The following is an 8,924-nucleotide window of genomic DNA, read 5'->3' as shown; positions in this document are numbered from 1 at the left end:
ATCTCAGTAAGCTAACCAGAACTATCTACAGGATGGAGGGACAGACGTGCAAACTGGTGGTTGGACGGATGTATAGCACATATATGCACCATTTCAACTCTTCCTTTACCATCTCCCTCTACATCTTAGTTCCTGCACCACTGGTACCAGAAGCCCTGGCTCTCCTCTGACTGTACTGTCTCAGACAGCACTGTGAGTAACACCCAACAAAAAAGCATAAAGGAAACAAAGGACGGATGTAAAGAGAAGCTTTTTCCTTGAGAGAAGCCTTCCCGCCAGCCTGGTTCAAGAGCCGCATCAGTCCCAATTAAACACACAGGAGGCTATATTAATTATGAAGCTGTTGGCCTTGCTTGTTTCTTACTGGCTAGCTCTGACTTAAGTAATTACCCCATAATTGTTAATCTAAGTATTTCTCTTACCGGAGAATAGTTCCGGGCTTCCCACCCCATGGCGTTACATCTTGACTCTCTGTGTTTCTCCTTCCCAGAGTTCTCCTGGACTCCTAGTCCCACCTATCTTGGTTCCCTATTGGCCCAACAGTGCTTTATTGACATATACATAGGACTTCTCCCATCAGACGGAGAGAAGGAGTGATTGAAACAGAGAGGAAATATGATACAGAATTGTCACACAAAAAAACCATGATGCCTGTCTTGAAGAAGTCAAAGGTCTTGTTGGGGAAGTGTCTCAACCTATCACTTCAGGGGATGTATTTTATCACGGGTGACTCGGGTGACACAGGAAATGCAGGTGAAGGCACACATGATTTAGGAGGCAGAAGCTGTGGGACTAAAATGCATAGTGAGACCCCCATTTTGGGAGAGGAGGGAGTGGATGTGGGGGGAGAGAAAGGGTCAATTCAAGTAAAGACAATAAAATGTAGAGCAAATGTAATGTAATGCTTGGAATTTTTATTGTATGGAAATCATATTTGGAGATTTCCCTCCCATCCTACACATATGCACACTCCGAGAAAAAAGAAGACAGGAAAGGTGGGGCAATCTTAAACCAACACACTTCACCAACTTCAGAAAAACATGAAATTGACATCAAGCTTATTGCAGGCTTTCCGCCTGGGGCTGATTAGTACAAATTAAATTTTTAATGGAATTTTTTCCTAAGAAAATACATTGCCATGGCTTGATCAAGACAAAGAGGACTTGTAAAAAAAAGAGAGAAATCCCCTTCATAAAAGAACCAACCTGACCATATGGGCCCCAGAGCAGTGAAGAAGTAGAGCTTTCTGCTTCCATCCAAGCAAGTGTTGGGCCTCCTATGCTAACCCGGTTTCCCGGAAGCCCAGAGGAAGAGCAGGGGCAAGCTAGTGCCAGCCTCAGCTTGCTGATGAGGACCACTTCAGTGTGAGATTCCGGTGAATGAGATGAACTCATAGATCACACTTCTGACTCTAGCTCACCGGGAACCTAGAGTCTCTGTGAACTCCATGGTCTCCATTGCAGGCTGTTGTGTCTTGGGGCGAGGGAGTAGGGGCCTGACTGTCCTAATGTGCTATCCTAACAAGCTGTGATTGAAGCACTTCATCAGATTTTGGAGAAAAGGAAAGAACATTGATTTTATGTCAACTCATAATTTCCCACTCCAGATAAAAATGTTTAAAGAAACAGACTGCTTGCTTTACATATTTTATTTATTTTATTGTGATAAAAACATTTATGAAACATTAGAAGATGGAGGGAAACACAAGAATATCTTCAAACCACTCAAACTTTCCCCCTTTGTTCTAAGTCTGTGTTTATTACACAGCATATATTCCCGTCTTTTCTGCATTTTTACATTTATAGAATAACATCCAGAACATCATTCTGTGTTATTAAATATTAAAGTATGAGTTCACAGAACAAGTGTTAAAGCACTATAACTTATTTAACTCATTCTCTATTACTGCTTCAAATTTAGATAATTTGTAATTTCTCATTATTATAGCCAATGCTCTGAGAAACATTGGATGTTTAATTATATCCTTGGGGAAAATGCCTTGAAGTAAAATTTCAAGGACTTTAAACAAATCTTAGTGAGAAGAATTTTCTTACAGGGTCTGGAGAGGATGCTTAGTCAGTAAAGTACTTGACATACAGTCATAAGGACCTAAATTCAGTTCCCAGAACCCACACTGAAAAGTCTGACATGGGGCCAGCAAGATGGCTCAGTAAAGAACTGCACCAGCCTTCAGGCCTAAGTTGGATCCCCAAACCTACGTGGTGGAAGAAGGGAAAACCAACTCCAGAAATTTATCCTGTGATCTCCATGTGTACAACACACATCACACACACACACACACACACACACACACACACGATAGATAGATAGATAGATAGATAGATAGATAGATAGATAGATAGATAGATGATAAACAAACGATTTAGGGGAGGGGTATGGTAGAATGCACCTATTACCCCAGCAGTAAGGAGGTGGCTGACAACAGGAGGAACACCTGGTTCTCTCTAGCCAACAGTGTAGCTAAATCAGTAAGCACCAGGGCAATGAGAGAGACTGTCTCAAAAAACAAAATGGGCAGTACCTGAAGATGATACTTGTAAGCCAAGCACACAAACTTGAATGCCCACTTACACCCTCATACACATGAACATAGGAGTGAACACACACACACACACACACACACACGAGAGAGAGAGAGAGAGAGAGAGACAGAGAGAGACAGAGAGACAGAGAGAGAGAGAGAGAGAGAGAGAGAGAGACAGAGGACTCTTTTCAGAGCTAGGCAGAAATGTTCAATTAGAAATTCAATGATCAAATTTCTAAATGTTTTCCTAGCAAACTTGCTAAGGTTAGGAGAAAATCATACTTTGTCATAACTTCCTTAGTAGAGAAATGATGAGTTTTATATGCGAAACTTAGGTAAGTAGATGTGCTATTGTAGGCTTCTTATATTCTGTTTCTTTGCCTCTCCTTTAGGACCTGGGAGATCTTCACACTCAAGGAAAACTCATCTGCTTGTATTCTCATTACTAATCAAATAAGAGGCACCTAGATCATGTGGGAAAGACAGTCCTTCAATACAATGATAGATAGTTCTTTTCTTTATTCTAAGAGTATGTTTATTGCTTACTCAATCTACCAAGCTAATAATGTTTCCAATTTACATTAAGTCCAAGAAGTCAAAATGAGGAGGTTGAACCAAGCAATCTACCTTGAGGCTACATAAAATGTACATATCAGTTGCTTTTGTTAAGCTTCTTTTAATCAATATCACCAAATTCTAAACATGGCATAGATTTTTCAAGGTAGATATTATTAAGAACAGCTAAAGTAGTCATCACAAAATCCCAGACACAATTGTTCCTTTGCGGGGGTTGGCTGAGACAGAGTTTCTCTGTGTGACAGCCCTGGCTGTCCTGGAACTTGCTTTATAGACAAGACTGGCCTTGAACTCACAGAGATCTGACTGTCTCTGTGCCCCAAGTTTTGGGATTAAAGGTGTGTGCCACCACACCTAGGGAACTGTTCCTTTCATAAGTAAGTTTGCGTAATAAACAAGTAGCATATTTATCACTGTGAGCCTTGTAGTTTCTGTCAAGGCAGCTCAGCTCAGCTGTTTTAGCACAAAAGCAGCCACAGATGATATAAATAAATTACAGTGATTATGTTCCAATAAAACTTTATTTGGGGTATCAGACAGCAACTAGATTCAGGTCATTGGGTCCTAATTTGACAACTTCTGCTTAGGTAACATACTCCTTCATATTTGTTAAATATTTAATTTGTTCTTCATCACATTGGTTTCTGGAGGTGGCCATAATCAATTTCTGTACTCTTGGTGGCTTGAAGCGATACACAGTCTGGAGGGCAAATGTGTGTAGTTCACGTATCAGCAAGGTTGCTTCCTTTGACAGCTCTGACACACAACTTGCATGCATTTCTCGTTGCTTCTGGCATCTGGGAAAGCCCCTGGTATTCCTTGATTTATAAACACAAATTTATGTCTCCATCTTCTACTCTAAGGACTCACCACTGAATTTGGTCCAACTGAGTCCAGGATGATCTTATCTCAAGCTGCTTACTCTAGGTATGTTACTGCCTTGACTCTTATTATAAATAAGGTCACATGAGTTTTCGGGGAGACATATTTCGAGGAGCCACAATTCAGTTGCCTACATCTGTTTATAATACACACATACAAAGTAGTTCAAGAACCCCAGAGAGCCACAGAATGCAACCAAATGATGCATACAGGCTATGCTACATTCTGTGTATGGTTACCCCCTTCCAAGGTTAACACATCATTCTGTAGAAGCTGCAGTATTATTGGGTGATGGAAGTTATATCTTCAAATTAATTAGATTTTACAGAGCTCTCCACTGTCTGTTGACAGTAAATGGGTGTTCTTGTAACAGACTCTGAAACAAATTACACAGCACCAAACCAAAATCAACAAATTCTAAAGACATTCCTAGAGGACAAGATCTCATTTCCCACTCCAAAGAGGTGTTCAGCACCAGTGATATTGATCTTGTGTGAGTGAGTTTTCTGGCTGGGGTCCAGGCACAATGTTTAACAGGAAAACACATGGATGAGGAAAATATGAAAGTTAACCAACCTATGACATGAAGTGATAAGTTTAAAAGAAAATGTCTAAAATGTTTCAGTGGACCCATTTGTTCAACACCTTGAAGATCAATTTAAGACCCATTTTCATCTTCACAGCAGATAACACAGCTGTATAGATATAGATCTAGGCAACTTTAGTCACAAACACTAATATGTCTGATTTAGCTTCCTGAAACCTTGTGACCTAATCAGCAAACAGAGTCTATTGGGAAGAAAAGTAGAAATTCAGTTGAAGATATTTTTCTAAAAAAAAAAAAGCTACAGTGAAATCAACGATGTGTAGCCAATAACAGGCCGATTGAGTGACTTATAGAGGAGAAAAACTAGAGTTCTATAGGAAATAGAGCACAAAACTTGCTGCCTTCCTTTGGAAGTACCAAGTCCTTCAAAACGGAATGTCTGTAAGAAAGTTTTCTCTATTCAAGTGTGTCCAGACCAGAATGACTGTGTAATGTGAGGTTCCATGTGAGAAAATGATCTACCTTTCATGCAAGTAGTGAGGGGTAAGCAGATGGGACACACATCACATCACGTGCCTGTCCACCCTGGATGTCCAGAGAGCTAGTTGCTCTTCCTTTCTCCTGAGACAGGAGATTTTCCACATGACAGAACCAGCAAACAAATGAAGAGATGGTAGAAGAGGTAAGTTCAGAGAGCCTTTGGTATAGAGGAAAGGAGGTTGGATTATTCTGGATACTATATAGAGACACATTAAACCATCAACTAGGGACAAGGGACAAAAAGACTTTATCATTCATCCCATCTTTGTCATTTTCTAGGTCCTTTCTGGTGGGTACCTAGACTCTTTCCATCTTACAGGTGGAGTTCATTCTCTGATAACCCTTCTGGTTGATCTACAGTATTCTGAATGTTTGCATTCCTTCAAAATCCTGTGTTGGAAACTAATCTCCAGTGAGATTAGAAGATGGGGCCATTGAGAAGTGATCAGATCATCAGTTCAAAGCCATGACAGGGGTTGCTGAAGGTGGTCCCTAAGAACAGTCCCTTTCTTCCACATGAGGACACAACTGAAGTGGACCGCATGCAAACCAATAGGTGGGTTCTCTCTCTAGACACTAAACCTGCCAGCACCCATCTTGGACTTCCCAGTCACCAAAATTTCTGTTGTTCATAAACTACCTAATCTGTGGTACTTTGTTACAGCAATTCAAAACTGCCATTTTTCTAAGCCTAGTGGGACACTGTCTATCCCTATGTTTCAGAGAAAGACCCCCTTATTTTCATTCTTCTGTTGACATATACCTTTCCTGTGTATTCAGCCGAGTCCTTGCCCTGGTCAGTTCTCAGGGTTGTATCAACTTCTCTGCCCATGTGTAAGGTAAAGTAATTCCAGCTTCTCCACGTTATTTTTGTAACCAGACTTCTTCATCCATATGCATGAAGTTCTGGCCTAGTGAACCCCTCCAAAGCAAAACAAAGCCCCTGAAACGACTCACCCAGCCCACCTAAAGAAGGCATTCTGCTATCAGACTATCTGACTGAGAAATCTGGCATCCTTGTAGTGGGAAGCCCAAGAGGTAAATGGGAGGTCATAGTTGGACAGGAAGAAAAGATAAATAAACCAAGTACCCATGGCTAAGGGAAAACTTCCTACAAAGAAGGCAGAACACTTCAGTATATTCTTGACGATGTTACAGAAAAATGACATCTTCAGTAACCATAGTTGTGACTTTTCACTCCCAGGCATCCCTGAGTGGACCACATCTACTTCTGTTATTAAAAGTCACTGACACTTGGTTTTCATTTATGATCAAGGCATGGCCAGGTTATCTAGATTAATGTAATTCCTTAGACTTCAAATTCTCAGAAATAAAAATTCAACCACAAGACACCATCCATCCAGAAAGTGTTCCAATTTACATTTTAGTGTCTAGTTATAGACCTTTCCTGGCCCCAAATAAACCTACATTCTCCATGTGTATTTCCCCACCCGGATAAGGAACTGTTTGTTCTGAACTAAAAGTTCTTGCCCTGAGTGTATTCTTTACATTTCCTACTTCGTGTCTTTTGGCTCATCTTGCTTTGTGTTTCTGCTCTGGATTTTGCAACTCAATGGATACTGATTCCTTAAGGATAAGAACCACATCCTGTGCTCTTTGCTCTGACCCAACAAGAGCAGGCAGGGTTTGCTAATTGCACAGTTGCTCAGACTTAACCTGTGTCTCTTTCTAAGGTCCTGAGTCCCTTCTTAAGGTCCCTGCAGTAGCTATTCCTGGATAGCATCCTTTATTTTAGCAGAAAGTGTTTCGTATACATCCAGAGCTGGGAAGATAGAGGGTGTGTCTCAAAAACGTGGTCTTTGCACTACTGACATAGTTAAGAGAATTTACTTTTCATTGATTGGCTTTCTCTAAGCCCAGCCAGAGCATTCAGTTGTGGTTCTCATTGTTCATCCTCAAAAGCAAAGTCCTCTAAAGAACTTTAGTGTGAAGCAGTCATTTCATAGTGAAGCTACATTGTAGAGCATTGTAGAGATAGTGGTTTATTGTATTAGACACTCTTTTTATCCCAAAGGTCAGATACTAACGTGTTAACAATGGTTATAGATTTACGTTAGAATTTGACATCATTCTGTGATTTTTCTGAATTTTCACCAATGGAATTTATTTTTACCATCTAGAAGAAAAGTTTGTCATCATCATCATTTTCTCTATAGTTTTCCCCAGTAAGGCTGATTGCTACATTTAGAGTGTAATTAAAAGCTTGATAAAAATTTCCTCAAGCTCTCAAGTAGGTCTCAGTCTCATTTGCAAGCTGACTGGGATCCAGAGTGAGAGACCTTCATCCTTTAGTCAGAATATTAAGCATTCAGAGCTAAGAAGATAAAAAGCCTATCAGCTGATACTATTTTGTAGCTATACATGCGACTATCAGTCTTCACAGAGAATTGTCCATGAAGGTTGGATGGCTTTCTCTACTCAAAGGATCGTTGTTAACACTCCATAGGGGCCCATGTGAAGAGCCTGAAAAGCAGGAATCAGCAATTCCCTAAGTCACAAGTAATTGGCACTTTGACATCTGGTTCTGGTCAGGGAGGGGAGAAGAAAATGGACATTCATACTTTCTTTCTTCCATTGGAAACAGCCAAGCATGGTAGAGCATGTCTTTAATCTCAGCACTGGGAAAGCAGAGATAGGTGGATCTCTGTGAGTTCAAAGCCAGCCTGGTCTATATAGCAGTCTCCAAGACAGCCACAACTACATAATAGAGATACCCTGCCACAAAAAATAAGATGAGGAAGAGGAAAAGAGAAACTGGATGGCAAGAGAGCACTCTCTATGTGAACAGGCACCAAGAGTATTGCTTCCTGCAAGTGTTACAGCTGTAGGGGAAGCTATCTTGGCTGTTGAGAGCCAAGGAATACCATAAACTCACACCACACAACAAAGCTCACACAAGAGATTCATTGGGAGGAAAGAATCCAAGAGGGTGGAGGCCTCTGCTTGGATGAGAAGCAGCAGAGAACTGGGCAGAAGACAGGGTTAATATAGGATTTCAGTGGGGGGTATTCCAAAAGTGAGGATTTGTAGGATTTCAAATCCAGAGCTTGGGGTGAGCCCAGGGACAGGTAGGATTTTCAAATCCTGAGTTTGGGCTTTTTACTGTTGAGGAAGGAGACTGGGTCCAGCCAGCCAGCCATTAAGGCAATTAGAGTGCTCTGTGGGGGGAAGAAATCTGGAGGTTGGAGGTCCTCAGGGGAGGGGCCTGGCCACTTGTGTGCCCTGAGGTGCTCACACTTCCCAGATAGAAAGCCAGGGGCTAACAGCATGAAAAATAATCTCTAGGGGCCAGAGAGATGGTTCAGTGATTAAGAGCATGGACCCAGACTCCATTCCCAACACCCACAGAGCAATTCACAACCATCTTATCACTCCAGTTCTAACAGATCTGGCGCCCTCTTCTGGCATGCTCAGGCACCAGCACACATACGGTACACACATACATGATGCAAAACATCCGCACACTTAAATGCTTTCGAAGAAAAGAACTTCAGCAGCACATAGGAATAGATTTGCTTCTCTTAAATCACACTGTGTGTAAACGGCAGAGGAATGGATGAAATCTGGATTCCCTGTCTCTGGATCCTAGCCCACATTTGCTGAAAACAACACAGGGCATCATGAGCAAAGACAGCCTTCCTCCTGTGTCCCTGAGGGCACAGCCTCCTCCGCCTCCTACTACTGTGGCCTGCCAGGCATTTCTGAGGTCACCCCTGTGTTGTATTCAGGGTCCAGACACCTCTTACTCTCTGACTCGAGATAAAAAGGCAGCAGCTCAGAGTTGAAATAACCTCCATTGTGCTGTAATTTGTA

This window comes from Mesocricetus auratus, unplaced genomic scaffold (assembly GCF_017639785.1).
Source record: "Mesocricetus auratus isolate SY011 unplaced genomic scaffold, BCM_Maur_2.0 Super-Scaffold_6730, whole genome shotgun sequence".
Lineage (NCBI taxonomy): Eukaryota > Metazoa > Chordata > Mammalia > Rodentia > Cricetidae > Mesocricetus > Mesocricetus auratus.
This window is presented reverse-complemented; position numbering follows the sequence as displayed.